The 13,916-nt window shown below is 43.0% G+C and overlaps 1 protein-coding gene and 1 long non-coding RNA gene across 22 annotated transcripts in view; one reads left to right on the plus strand and one right to left on the minus strand.

Moving 5' to 3' along the window:
• Positions 1-5,501, minus strand: part of SIRT5 (sirtuin 5) — a 39,845-nt gene extending 34,344 nt beyond the window's left edge. For 2 of the 21 annotated variants that reach the window (XM_055263482.2, XM_055263481.2), the window contains exons 1-2: positions 5,099-5,194; positions 129-288 (exon numbers count right to left, since the gene is read on the minus strand). The gene's annotated coding sequence lies outside the window, so the exon portion shown is untranslated. The other 19 variants (XM_063632877.1, XM_063632876.1, XM_055263474.2 and 16 more) reach the window with 19 other exon arrangements.
• A 105-nt stretch (positions 5,502-5,606) lies between these two features.
• LOC134735755 (uncharacterized) lies at positions 5,607-7,666 on the plus strand. Its single transcript, XR_010119186.1, has 2 exons — positions 5,607-5,775; positions 7,204-7,666. It is a non-coding gene; the product is annotated as an uncharacterized lncRNA (long non-coding RNA).
• Positions 7,667-13,916: the final 6,250 nt, after the last annotated feature.

Below are 13,916 nucleotides of genomic sequence, written 5' to 3' on the forward strand. Positions count from 1 at the left end.
CAATTATTAAACTTGCATGTCTTGAAAATTGTGAAGATTAAAACTCTGAATACTGCCTAACTGTAACTAAAAGCTTCTTATATGCTGCGTGAAGTTACTTAGGCTATCATCTTGAGCTTAATACATACCTTTAGTTATTTCTCCCAAAGATGAATATGGTTGTCTCCACTGCTGCTTTCTAATATATTTGAATCTGGAGACATCAATATAATACAGACTTCTAATTTGATCCAGAAAATTATTTTCTTCTTCTGTAGGTTTTTATACATTAGAAAACATTTCCACTTACTGTAAAAGAATTCAAAAAAACTACTGAATAAACTGTCATTTTTTTTATCAGGCATGAAGGTAGGATTGTAAAAGTCATTAAGAATTTAAAAGAAATTAAGAACAATGTCACCTGGAATTATTCCCAAGATCGTAAATGTTCATAACATAAAACTATTTTCTTAGTCTTTATTTGCGGCTATGAAGTATTAAGACTAAAAGTCTAAATACAATTTAGTATTTGCTACTAAATAGTCTTTTAAGATACTACTACAAAGTCTTTATTGAAAACATCCTTTGTGTTAACATGTATCTGCTTTTCTAGGGGGTCAGGGCAGGCAGTGGTTCTAGTTTCCACAAGGTTACAACCCTGTTCAAATTTAGAAGCAATGTCAGAAGGGTGACAGGGCACCATTGTGGGAGTTAGAGGAAAGAGGACTCGGTAAAAGCTACCCTGGGTGAAGAATCCTGCCTTGATTTTATCTTCCACGTGGGAAAAGAGGCCTTGAGAGAGGAAATAAACTCATTGATCAGTCATTGGGAGCTTTCTGGGTGCTAGGCAGGTTCTTATAAACTGACATTAATCCAAGTAATGTCATTTAATGATGCCTTTTCATGAAGTCTGAAACTCACCTAACAGATTTTTTTTAAAAGCCTGTATGTTCTCTGTGAAAAAGGGGGGCACCCTATCAATTCTGAAAGATAGAAGTGAGAGATTGTATCAGAAATTTGAGGGAAAAAAATTTACAGAAAACTCAGGACCTGATGGTTTCACCGATGACCTGAATTCTACCAAATATTTAAAGCAGAACTAATACCAATTATTTTCTTTTTTTTTTTTTTTTTTTTTTTGAGATGGAGTCTCGCTCTGTTCCCCAGGCTGAGGCTGGAGTGCAGTGGCTCTGTCTCCACTCACTGCAAGCTCTGCCTCCCGGGTTCATGCTATTCTCCTGCCTCAGCCTCCGGAGTAGCTGGGACTACAGGCACCCGACACCACGCCCAGCTAATTTTTTGTATTTTTAGTAGAGACGGGGTTTCACCATGTTAGCCAGGATGGTCTCGATCTCCTGACCTCGTGATCTGCCCGCCTCGGCCTCCCAATACCAATTATTTTCAAACTCTTCTAAAAAACTAAAGAGGAGGAAATACTTCTAAACTCATTTTAGGAGGCCAGTATTACCCTGATACCAAAGCCAGAGAAGGACATTACAAGAAGAAAAACTACAGACGAATATCCCTGATGAACATAGATGCAAAAATCCTCAACAAAATACTAACAAACTGAATTCACTGACACGTTAAAAGGATCATTCATCATGATTGAAATTTATCCCTGGAATGCAAAGATGGCTCAACATACACAAATCAATAAATGAGATAAACCATATTAACAAAATGGAGGACAAAACTGTATGATCACCTCAAAAGATGCAGTAAAAGCATGTGACAAAATTCAACATCCTTTCATAATAAAAACTCTCAGTAAGTATAGAAAGAAAGTACTATGACACAGAAAGACCAAATATGACAAACTCACAGCTAAATCATACTCAACAGTTAAAAAGTTGAATGCTTTTCCTCTAAGATCAGGAACAAGACAATGATGCTCACTCTCACAATGTCTATTCAGTGTAGCACTAGATGTTCTAGCCAGAGCAATTATGCAAGGAAAGGAAGTAAGTCATCCAAACAGGAAGGGAAGAATTTTTCTATATATGTTTTCTATCTATATATAATATAGATATGTATATAAAATATAGATATATAATATCTATGTATATAAGATATACAAAGAGATATATAGGGATATATAAAATATATATAATATATAGAGACATATAAGATATATGAGATTTCTATATATAAGGTTATGTTATCAGCATGATCCCTGTTTGATGATAATATGATTTTGTATACAGAATACCCTAAAGACCCAACCAAAAAAAACTGTTAGAACTAATAAACAAATTCAGGGAAGTTGCAGGATACAAAATCACATATAAAAATCAGTGGTGTTTCTATACACTAACAACAAACTATATGAAAACGAAATTAAGAAAACACTTTCATTTATAATAGCATTAAAAAAAAAACCACTTCAGGTAAATTTAACCAAAGATATAAGACCTGTACACTGAAAACCATAAAACATTGATGTGAGAAAAGAGACACAAATAAATGTAAAGGTATTCCATGTTCATGGATTAGAAAAATTAATGGTTGTTAAAATGTCCATACTACCCAAAGCAATCTACAGATTCAATGTAATCTCTATCAAAATTCCAATATCACTTTTCACAGAAATAGAAAAAACAATCCTAAAGTTCATATGGAATTGCAAAAGACCCTAAATAGCCAAAGCAGTCTTGAGCAAAAGGAACAAAGCCAAAGGCATCACACTCCCTAATCTCAAAATATATTATAGGGCTACTGTAATCAAAACTGCATGGCACTGGCATAAGAATGGGCACGTCAATCAATGGAACAGGATAGAAAGCCCAGAAATAAGCCCAAGTATTTACAGTCAATTGATTTTTGACAAAGGTGCTAAGAACACACAATGGGGAAAGGAAAGTCTCTTTAATAAATGGCATCAGGAAAACTGAATATCCACATGCTGGATAACAAAACTGAGTCCTTATCTCACACCATATACAAAAATCAACTCAAAATAGATTAAAGTCTCAAACATAAGACCTGAAACTGTAAAACTAACAGAAGACAACATAGGTGAAAACTCCGTATTAGTCTGGGCAATGATTTCTTGGATAGGACCCCAAAAGCAATCAAAGCAAAAATAGACACATGGGATTGCATCAAACTAAAAAGCCTCTGCACAGCAAAGAAAATAATTAATAAAGAGACAACCCACAAACTGGGAGAAAATATTTGCAAACCATGCATCTGATAAGAGGCTCATATCTAAAATATATAAGAAACTCAAAAAACTCAATAGCGAAACAAAACAAAACGAATAATCCAGTTAAAAAATGGACAAAGGACCTGAACAGGTATTCCTCAAAAGAAGACATATGGTCAACAAATATATGAAAAATGCTCAACATCGCTAATCACCCGGGAAATGCAAATTAAATCAGACTGAGCTACCACCTCACGCTTCTTAGAATGGCTGTTATAAAAAAGGTGAAAGACAACAAGTGTTGTCCAGAATGTGCAGAAAAGGAAACCCTGGTACACCGTTGGTGGAATGTAAATTAGTACAGCCATTTTGGAAACCACTATAGAGGCTCCTCAAAAATCTAAAAATAGAATTACCATATGACCCAGAAATCCTACTTCTGGGTATATATACAAAGGAATTGAAATCAGTATGTTGAAGAGATAGCTGCATTGCTGTGTTCTTTTCAGTATTATTCGCAATAACCAAGATATAGAAGCAACTAAGTATCCATCAACTGAGGACCAAATAAAGAAAATGTGGCACATATATACAATGGAATACTATACACTCTTAAAACAGAAGGCAATTCTGTCATTTGCAACAACATGGATGAACCTGGAGGACATTAGGCCAAGTAAAATAAGCCAAGCACAGAAGGACAAATATCATATGATCTCACTTATATACTTGGGATTTAAAAAAGTTGAACTCATAGCAGAGTAGAATGATGGTTACCAGGGGCCTGGCGGAGGGCAGATGGGGAAGGGAGGGATGTTGGTCAAAGGATACAAAGTTTTAGTTAGGTAAGAGGAATAAGTTTTAGTGATCTACTGAACAGCATGGTGACCATGGTTGATGATGTATTGTATATTTCCAGCAGAGTAGATTTTCACCACAAAAAATAAGTAGGTGAGGTGATGGATATATCAATTAGCTTGATTTAATCTTTCTACAATGTATACGTATATCAAAACATTACATTGTACCCTATAAATATATAAATTTGTCAATAAAAATAATTATATATATATTTACTTATATAAAACAAAATACATGCTAAGTATAATGCAATGAACTGCAAAAAGTTGTACAGGCTCCCAATAAATACTTTTTGAACGCCTACGAGCTAAATAAATGCAATACATCACTCCCAGGTGTCTCCACTAGGGGGCCCCATTCCCTCCCGTTCCATCACCTGCTTTCCTCAAGGTCGTCACCACCCTCCTTTTTGTTGATACCCGGCCTCTGACCCAGTTCATCACTTTCCCGGGCTTCCGGGCGCCACCCTCTTCAGGTTTTCCTCCTACCCCTCCAGCCCTGCCCCTCTGGATCTCCCATCCTCCCAGCGCTCCAGACTGCATGCGGCCTCCCCGCCCCGTGTCCAAGAGGCAGCTTCCACTCCACGCGGGCAAGCCTGAGCTCCAGAGCCGTCCTCAAACCGCCTCCTCCCGAAGCACTGGGACACCACCCTCCCGGCTGCTACTCGTGCCCAGGGACTAGGCCCTGAGCCTTCCCTTCTCGCATGCCCCATAGCCAAGCTGCTCAGCAGAACCTGACGGCTCCACCTTCAAACTACGTCCGGAATTACCCCTCTCCACGCCCACTGCCTCCACCCCGGCCACCTTCCTCGGTCACCCTGGCAGCTGCAGTGACCAGGGTGACCTTTCTGAAAAGCGAGACTCCGTTCGGAGCCCTCGCGGGGCTCCCCAGCACAGCGGCCTCCCAGGCCCGCCTGCTCGGGTGGGATTACTTTCCAACCCGGTTTCCATCCCCCTCCCTGGTCTCCAGCCGCAACGACCCCCACGCAGAGCCCGGAAGACCTTGGGCCCCGCACGTGCTGCCAGCCCGCTAAGAGCTCTGGGTCCCCCCGGAGCGCCTTCCAGGCTTTCTCCTAGAGGCGCTGTGTTCCGGACCTGAGCCACGGCTCACCTGGGGCAGCTCGCGCCCCCGAAAACAGTCTCCCACGCCCCGCCCCCTGGGGTGCCTCCCTCCCTGCTCTCCGTACCCACCCACCATCCCCCACATCCCTTCCTCTAACCGCTAACCAGTCACCAGCCCGGGACCGCAGGGCAGAGGCCGGGCCGCGCATGCGCACCGCGGACCGGCACCACCTCCGCTCGCGAGCCCGCGGCAGGCCCTGGGCGATGCGCGCAGTCCCGCGAGAGCAGTGCTTGGTCGGGAACTCGAAGCCGGAGCCCAAGCGGCAGAGGCCGTGGAGACCCGCGCCCGGCGCGGGCAGAAACGCACCTGCGGGAGGCGGGCGCGCCGGCTGGAGAGGAGGTCGTGGGGCGGAGCGGCTCAGCCTTCTGCTCGGCTGCAGCGGCCCCTGCTGGAGACCCGGGCGCCGTGGTCTTCTTTATAATTGAAGGATTGTCTCTGTTTTTATTTGGGGTGGGAGTGGGAGTGGGGTGGGGGGCGGCGGGCGTGGGGAGGCGGAGTGACTTGCTTCGACTTTGTCAGCTTCCAGGGTTCATTCCACTGCCCAAATATGTAGTGAGTTACTACTGGCTTTGCTTCCTCCTTCAGCAAACGGCTGGACCACACAACTTCAGGACAGAGGATTTTAAGTGTTGGGGTCATTTTCCCTGAAACGATTTCAAATGACGGTGAGCTGGTTCCTGGCTAGGCCACCTAACCTCGAACGCAATGGCGAGTGCACTCTGCTGAGCTGAGAGCCATCCGTGGCTCTGGGACCCGGTGACTCACGTGGCTCTGCATGTCCCCGTTCCCTTAAAATCGGAGTCTTTCCTTTTCTTGGATTCCGGCTTGCCACCAGCACCACTTGGCAGAATGGAATTGCTTGCGGGCATGTCAGTGGACTGGAAAGGGAAGTAAGTGGTCTCAGAACTTGGGGGCCAAAAATGTTACATTAACATTTTTTGCCTACCTGAAATCTCAGCCACTTCCCACAGTTTGGCTGGAAATTCAGCCCATATTGAGGCCCTTCTCACTCCTGCAGGTGTTACCAGCAACTCAGGGGTTTATGGAGTAACGAAATGGGGGAGGGCCTCACATCCGGCTGCTGTTTTTTCCCCTAACGTGTATGGTGCTTATTCTGAGCCAGACACTTTTAAGAACTTCACATTATCAACCAGTTTAAATTGTCCCCACCATCTGATGAAATTGGTACTGTTATCCCCACTTTATGGGTGGGGAAACTGAGGCCCAGGGAGGTCAAGGAACTGCTCAAAGCACAAAACTGTTGAGTAGTAGTGTTACTAGGGCAGTCCTGGAGAAATCGCTCAAAGGGCAAAACTGAGAGCTCATTATTTTCCTAAACAGTAGACGGCTGAAAATGCTCATTGTTTCTTCAACCGTTTTGTTTGTTTGTTTGTTTTTTCTTAGTCTCTTTATCTATAGGGAACTTAGCTTAAAACAACTGCGGTTGGCCCTGGAGCTTCACTGCCCTTTGCCATGTACCAGAGAAAGATAAGGCCTACTAGGAACCAGAGAAAACCAGAACCAGCCACCCCTTGTTACTTATAGATCGTTAATATATCATTATATGCTCAACTCCCGACCCATAGAAGAGGATCGCCGCCATTTTCTGATAGTGCATTGTATGAAGAGGCATGTTTATAAAATGCACCTGTGCGTCTGGAGTTCCTCCCGGCATATGCTTGCATACCTCCCCACTCCACATCTAACGCCTTACAATTCCCCAGCTTCCCAAAGCTCTGGAAGAAGGGGGTCTTTAGAGTGAAAGTTTACTCCTTCTCTATTCTTGGCCAGGAATGAAACCCGCTTGCCTTTTTTTCCAGTTGGTGTTCTTTGCAACTGATACAGAATAGGAAAAGAACGCAATTTACCAGTAACAGTAGAGCTGGGATTTGAAACTAAGTGCTTTGACTTCAAAGACAAGGTTCCAAGCTGCTACACATACCAATTCTCATTAAAGTGTATTCCATTTCTTTTGTGCTTTCATATTGACCATTGTGTGTTAATCCTTTCAATTGGAAGAAGAGGGAGACAGTGCCAGTTATTGCAAACTTTCACAGTCCACAGGCCCGATATGTAGCCTTCACCACCCACAGGTTCTGCCATTTCTGGGGCATTGTATTCCATCAAGATGCAAGCATCCGCCATCCACATACCAGCCCTGGAACTCATCCCTTCTCCCAGACTTGGAAACGCCAACTCTCCCTGACCAGTGTCGAGCCACTTCCTCATCTTGATATATCAGCCACTATCCTTTCCATCTTTCAGGCAACTCCAGCTTAATGTCTCGATGGCCTTGCCCTTCTAAAACAAAGACTGTTCTCTTTTCCCAGATGACTTTTTCCTGTTCCCTCTACAGTAACTCCCCTCATCCTTCCAGTCTCAATTCAATTGTCCCTTGGTGGGGTGGGGCGGGGGGGAAGCCTTCTTAAACCCTCCTCCCTCACAACTAGGTGAGGTCCCTTGTCTCTAATATAAGCTCCTGTAGCACCATGGCACTTATCCCAGTTGAGATTTTAAATATATTTCTGTGTATTTGATTAAAGTTTCTCTCCTCCACCAGGCTGTGAAGGTGGCTTCTTGTTTTGTTTTGCTCCCCGTGGTATTCCCAGTACCTCAGGATCCCTTATAGTAGATGCTGAATTAGTAAATACATATTAAATAAATGAATGAACAATCTCACAGGAAAAGCAGCCTCAAACTCAGAGGATAATGGCTTGGGCTATCTTTACTAAAATTTAAGAGGCGAATGACCTTTTCTTTCTGCTTATGAATCTGTCTATAGCAGCACAAAATTAAAAATAAATAAACAAGCAAGATAGAGTTCATTGATAACACATCCTATTTACAGAGGTTTTCCTGGGACATGTGGGTAGGTGATAGAAGAGTTTAGAAGCACATACACTGGAAAATAATTTTGCCTATTTCCTTTGGTGAGATTCAGACATGTCAAGCTTTAGTTCTGGAAAGAGAATCTCTCTCCATCCTGAGTTTTACATTCTCTTGGGATCTCTCACTTTACTGGTTATCACTACTGTCTCTCAGGGGTGAACCGTCCTCTTTAAGCTTCTAGTGCAAATACAAATATGGAAATAAATGCCTAGGGATTTATTTCCTAGAATGACCCTGCCCTGAGATGGAGCGTCACACACAACACGATGAGTTGTGACTCTAACCTCCATCAGCTGGTCAGTGCATCTGCGTGTAACATGTAGCCACAGCATTGTCCCAATCCTGCTACACACAGCAACAGTGCACACAGCACATCTTAAGAAATAAAATTGACATAATAACTGAGAGGTGGCAGACAGGAAAATGGGGATTGCAGGTGTTTGCATGCTCTGCAGTGAGGAAAGCTAGGTTGTCAGGACAAGTCTGCAACAGAAGGCAGTCTGGGGCCATGAGAACAACACACTGTCTTTAGATGGCTGGATGGTTGGATGATGAGCCCATATTCTTTTCTTTTTTTTTTTTTTTTTTTTGAGACAGAGTCTTGCTCTGTTGCCAGGCTGGAGTGCAGTGGTGTAATCTTGGTTCACTGCAACCTCTGCCTCCCGAGTTCAAGCAGTTCTCCTGCCTCAGCCTCCCGAGTAGCTGGAACTACAGGCGCCTGCCACCATGCCCAACTAATGTTTTTGTATTTTTAGTAGAGACGGGGTTTCACCTTGTTGGCCAGTCTGGTTTCGAACCAGAGATGGGGTTTCACCATGTTGGCCAGTCTGGTTTCGAACTCCTGACGTCAGGTGATCCGCTTGCCTCGGCCTCTCAAAGTGCTAGGATTACAGGCGTGAGCCACCACTGACCAGCCAATTAGCCCATATATATATATATATATTTTTTTGACAGTCTTGCTCTGTCACCAGGCTGGAGTGCCATGGTATAATCTCGGCTCACTGCAACCTCTGTCTCCTGGGTTCAAGCGATTCTTCTGCCTCAGCCTCCCGAGTAGCTGGGACTACAGGCACCTGCCACCATGCCCAGCTAATGTTTTTGTATTTTTAGTGGAGACAGGGTTTCACCATGTCAGCCAGTCTGGTTTCGAACACCTGACCTCAAGTGATCAGCTCGCCTCAGCCTCTCAAAGTGATAGGATTACAGGCGTGAGCCACCACGCCCAGCCAATGAGCCCGTATTCTTTTATTCTTTTCTTTCTTTTTTTTTTTTTTTTTTTTTGTGAGACGGAGTGTCACTCTTGTTGCCCAGGCTGGAGTGCAATGGCAAGATCTTGGCTCACCGCAACCTCCGCCTCCTGGGTTCAAGCAATTCTCCTGCTTCAGTCTCCCTAGTAGCTGGGATTATAGGCATGTACCACCATGCCCAGCTAAATTGTTTTTGTATTTTTAGTAGAGACGGGGTTTCTCCATGTTGATCAAGCTGGTCTCGAACTCCCAACTTCAGGTGATCTGCCTGCCTCCGCCTTCCAAAGTGCTGAGATTACTGGCGTGAGCCACCGCGCCTGGCCCCATATTCTTAATATCTAGGAGCTCTGTTCTTCCTTTTTCACATTTATACCACCCAGTTTGTTGTTTATGTTTGTTTTGGTGGAGGCAACAACGTTGATCTTTTTGAAGATATTTAATGGAATAATGACAATGTGTCCCCCACTGCCCCAATGGAACAGAATTTCTTAAGTGGTTGTTTTTGTTTCCACCTTTATCAGCAGATGTGGTTCTCCTTTCATATCTGCTGTGGTTTGAATGTGTCCCCTCCAAATTTATGTTGAAACTTAATCCCCATTGTGGTGGCATTGAGGTGGAGCCTTTTGGAAGGCGATTAAGTTGTCAGTGCCCTGCCCTTATGAATGGATTAATGCCCTTATAAAAGAGCCTTCAGAGAGAGTTCACTTCTCTTGCCCTTTTGCCTTCTGCCGGTGAGGATACAGTAAGGCACCATCCTGGAAGCAGAGAACATCCCTCATCAGACACCATTGTCAGTGCCTCCTTGATCTTGGACTCCCCAAGCCACAGAAATGTAAGAAATTTCTGTCTTGTTTGTTTGTTTTTTGAGACAGAGTCTTGCTCTGTCACCAGGCTGGAGTGCAGTGGCACGATCTCAGCTCACTGCAACCTCCACCTCCCAGGTTCAAGCGATTCTCCTGCCTCAGCCTCCTGAGTGGCTAGGACTACAGTGCCACCACACCCAGCTAATTTTTGTATTTTTACAGAGATGGGGTTTCATCATGTTGGCCAGGGTGGTCTCGACCTCTTGACCTCGTGATCCACCCGCCTCGGCCTCCCAAAGTGCTGGGATTACAGGCGTGAGCCACCACACCCAGCTGAAATTTCTGTTCTTCATAAGTTACCCAGTCTGTGGTATTCTGTGACAGCAGCACAAATGGACTAAGACAATACCCCAGTCCATCTCCAATGAGGTGTCAAAGTTCTCTACTCTCCCAGTGTTTACCATTGGATGGAAGGTTGTCCATAGTTATTGGGTGGGGGTAGGAGGGAGTTTAGTGGGGAAGGTCCATGCTTGAGGATGTCTTGTCTCTGATACCTTTCCACCCTGGTCCTTGGTCTCTACAATAGTTCAAGGATAAGGATCAAAGTCCTAGCAGTTTCCAAATGCTGATTCTTTCTCTGATGAGAGACCTGTGTAGTTTGGGGGGATTCTTTTAACCTTAGCTCCCTTGACATCGTCTCCTTAGCTTCTGCATCTTGGTCGATTTGGATCTTTTCCAGCAGAGGGCCCTTCTCTTGGCAGAAAGCTGGTAGAACAGGATTCTTTCCAAGAAAACTGAAAGCCAACTCCCTTTCCCATGGGGCCGCATCAAGTCCGTGGAAAACGTGCCTGAATCTTTTCACTGCTGAATCCTGGAAACAGAGGCATTCCTAACACAGCCCAAACTCTCTTGGGTCTGTTCCCTCAGGCCCACCTAGCCACATCTTTCCTGTGGGTTTTCACGGTACATATTGGCTACTAGTCCCTGAGGTCCTCCAGCTCCAGGGACACAGGTCAAGCTCTCTGGGTGGCTTTCTGAAACCCTCCTCACTTGTCTTGAGGTGTAGGGAAAAGCTCTGTTCTCCTCCCTGGTGAGAGATAAGAAACATACCTGCATTTTAACAACGATAGCCAGAGAATTTTTTTCCTTTTACGTGTCTCTGGGGGAGTGAGGGACTAATAATGGCATAATGGTAACAATAGCTAATGTTTGCTGAGCTCTAAGCACCAGCACTGTTCTGAACATTCCCCATGGGTTACTGTATTCTTCAATCCTCACAATGACCCAGTGAGGTAGAGGCTTTGATTTTCTTCATTTTACCATATGGACAGATGAACTAACCTGCCCCTGGTCACGGAGTTGCTAACTACAGAGTCAGAATTTGGACCCGGCCTTCTGGCTCCTGAGCCAACTATGAATAGTCTAGCACCTCTCTTTCAAAGGTGGGGTGCTTGTCACCTCTTTTCTTCTCAGCCTTCTGAACCTAAGCAACATTCTGAGGCAACCAGGGACGTTGCGTATAATATCCTGATACACGAAAACATATATATATAATGTTGAACATTATATATAATATATAAAACGTGCATTTTTTTCTTTTGCTCCCTACATTGTCTCTATTTTCTCCTGCTTCCTTTTGTGTTTGTTTTGGTCTCTCATGTTGGAGGCTTTCCTCAAGTATCTGATGATCCTTGACTGTCTGTTCATAGCAAGACACCAAAAATGGATAGGATGATCCCGGGTCGGGGTGGGGGTTGAGGAATGGCCTCACTGTTGGGCAAGGATAGAGCTAGTTCATTGGAGGACACAAAAAATGTCAGTCTTTGAGGCTTTCAGGTATTTAAAGAAGCATCATACAGTATCCTGTTGGTGAAAGGTATGTGCCTGTTTGCCAGAGTTTTCCTGACTGAGTTGTGGAAGAGGGTTTGGGATGGGGTGGGAGGTCCTTACTATTAAAATGTGGACTTTCTTAGTCCTCTTTTTTTTTTTTTTTTTTTCCAATGCAGCATCTCTCCCTCACTCTCCTCTGCTTGCTGTCCCCAGGTTGTCCCCAAGAGTGGTGCAGTTTTTCCAACGAAGAAAACTTTCGCTTTGTATAAGCATGTGGGAGGCGAAGGAGAGGAGAAGATGGGAGGGAGGGGAAAGGAAGCAGAATTTTTTTAAAAGCTATGCAGCTCTAGAAACTGAATCCTACTGATATTTTTGAAGGGAGCGAGTTAAATGTATAAATTGCTTTAAGGAGAATTAACAGATTTATGATAGTGAACTTTCCTATTTAAAAACAATGTTTACCTTTCCATTTATTCAAGTCATCTTGTAAATCTCTCAGGAATGTTTTCAACTTTCTTCATACGAATTTTCCACATTTTCCTATTTAATTTATTCCTAAATATTTTATAATTAAAATTAAGTTGTGGAAGTTAACCAAAGGATGTGTTCATTTTGAAAAGTCATCTTTACATGAAGAACTGAACAAAACAAAAGATAAGACAGTACGTCGAAAGCTAAGAAACATGAGAATAAAATCCAATATTCTTCAGATTGACTGGGTAGATGTGGCCACCTCTAGTTTAATTTCATCCATCCATCCATCTATACATCCATCACAGCATCCATCCATTTATATACTCATTCATTTATCCTTTATGTGCCAAAAACTGGCTAGGCCTTCAATGTAAGCTCTGTATGAGTACTGATAGTATTAGCAGTGCATGGATGAAATAATAAAACTCTACCATAAAACATACTTTTTAAATTTTTTTTCTTTAGCCCCTCCTCAAAACTTTAAATACTGAAATTTAGTCTTTGCTTTTTCTCCCTTCCTTTCTAATACAGGGGTCTACAGGGTACCTGTTGTAAATATTAACATTTTCCTTAGGCACATAAAGCATTTAAAAAATTTTTTTCATCAGAGTCTTTAAGAAGTTTAATATAATCTGGTGAGAGATCAAGGCAAAAGATTGAAGTTGAAGCAAAACTAGTGCATCGGCATTGTCTCTAATCACGACACTTTATTAGGGCGGTAGGAACAAAAAACACCCTCAGGAAACACACAGAAGAGAGCTTGGGTTTTAGTCTACTTCAGCGGATATTTGTCCATTTTATTACATATTCGATCTGTATTTATTTTATAAACAGATTTGATCACTTACTCCACTGAGTGTGTGATAAACAGTGGAGTGCCTGTAGAAGTGTGTTGTAGGCAATGTTCTGTGGGATTGAAAAGCACAGGATTTAAGAATCCAGTCTTCACCAATTCTGTCTTAGCATCTTGAACCTCAGATTTTTCACCTTTCAGATGGGGCTAATAATGCTTATTCTGAATGCATTGTTGTAAGGATTAAATGAAATAAGGTATGAAGAGTATTTAACATAGTGCCTAGCATACAGTACCACCCAATAGGCAGTTGCTGTTCATTTGCTACTTTCCAGGACTAGGTTATGAAATTACTTTATACATTTCACTTTGAAATAACATCTGAGTAGTTATTAGCAACTATCAACCCCCTCATCTTTGTACTGCTTCATCAATCTCCTTGAAAAAGAAACCATATATCAACCCTCTTGGAAAGGCATAAAATGAATATTAACCAGAGTCTGAAATTTCCGTCATGTCAAACAGGTGTGATTCTGAAACCAGCAGCATCAGCAACACCTGGAAGTTTTTTAGAAATGCTGAATATAAATCCCTACTCTCAAATGCTCCATCAGGATCTGCATTTTCAGATCTAAGGTGACTATGCACTTTACAGTTTGAGAGTTACTGCCCTTGTTTACCTACCAGTGGAAGTTCAAGAGGGCATTCACCTGATGATTTTTGGAAGCAGAGGAGGAGAATTAGACATAAGATGAGAAAGAAGCAGTGGA

Source organism: Symphalangus syndactylus, chromosome 23 (genome assembly GCF_028878055.3).
Source record: "Symphalangus syndactylus isolate Jambi chromosome 23, NHGRI_mSymSyn1-v2.1_pri, whole genome shotgun sequence".
In the NCBI taxonomy this organism is placed as follows: Eukaryota; Metazoa; Chordata; class Mammalia; order Primates; family Hylobatidae; genus Symphalangus; species Symphalangus syndactylus.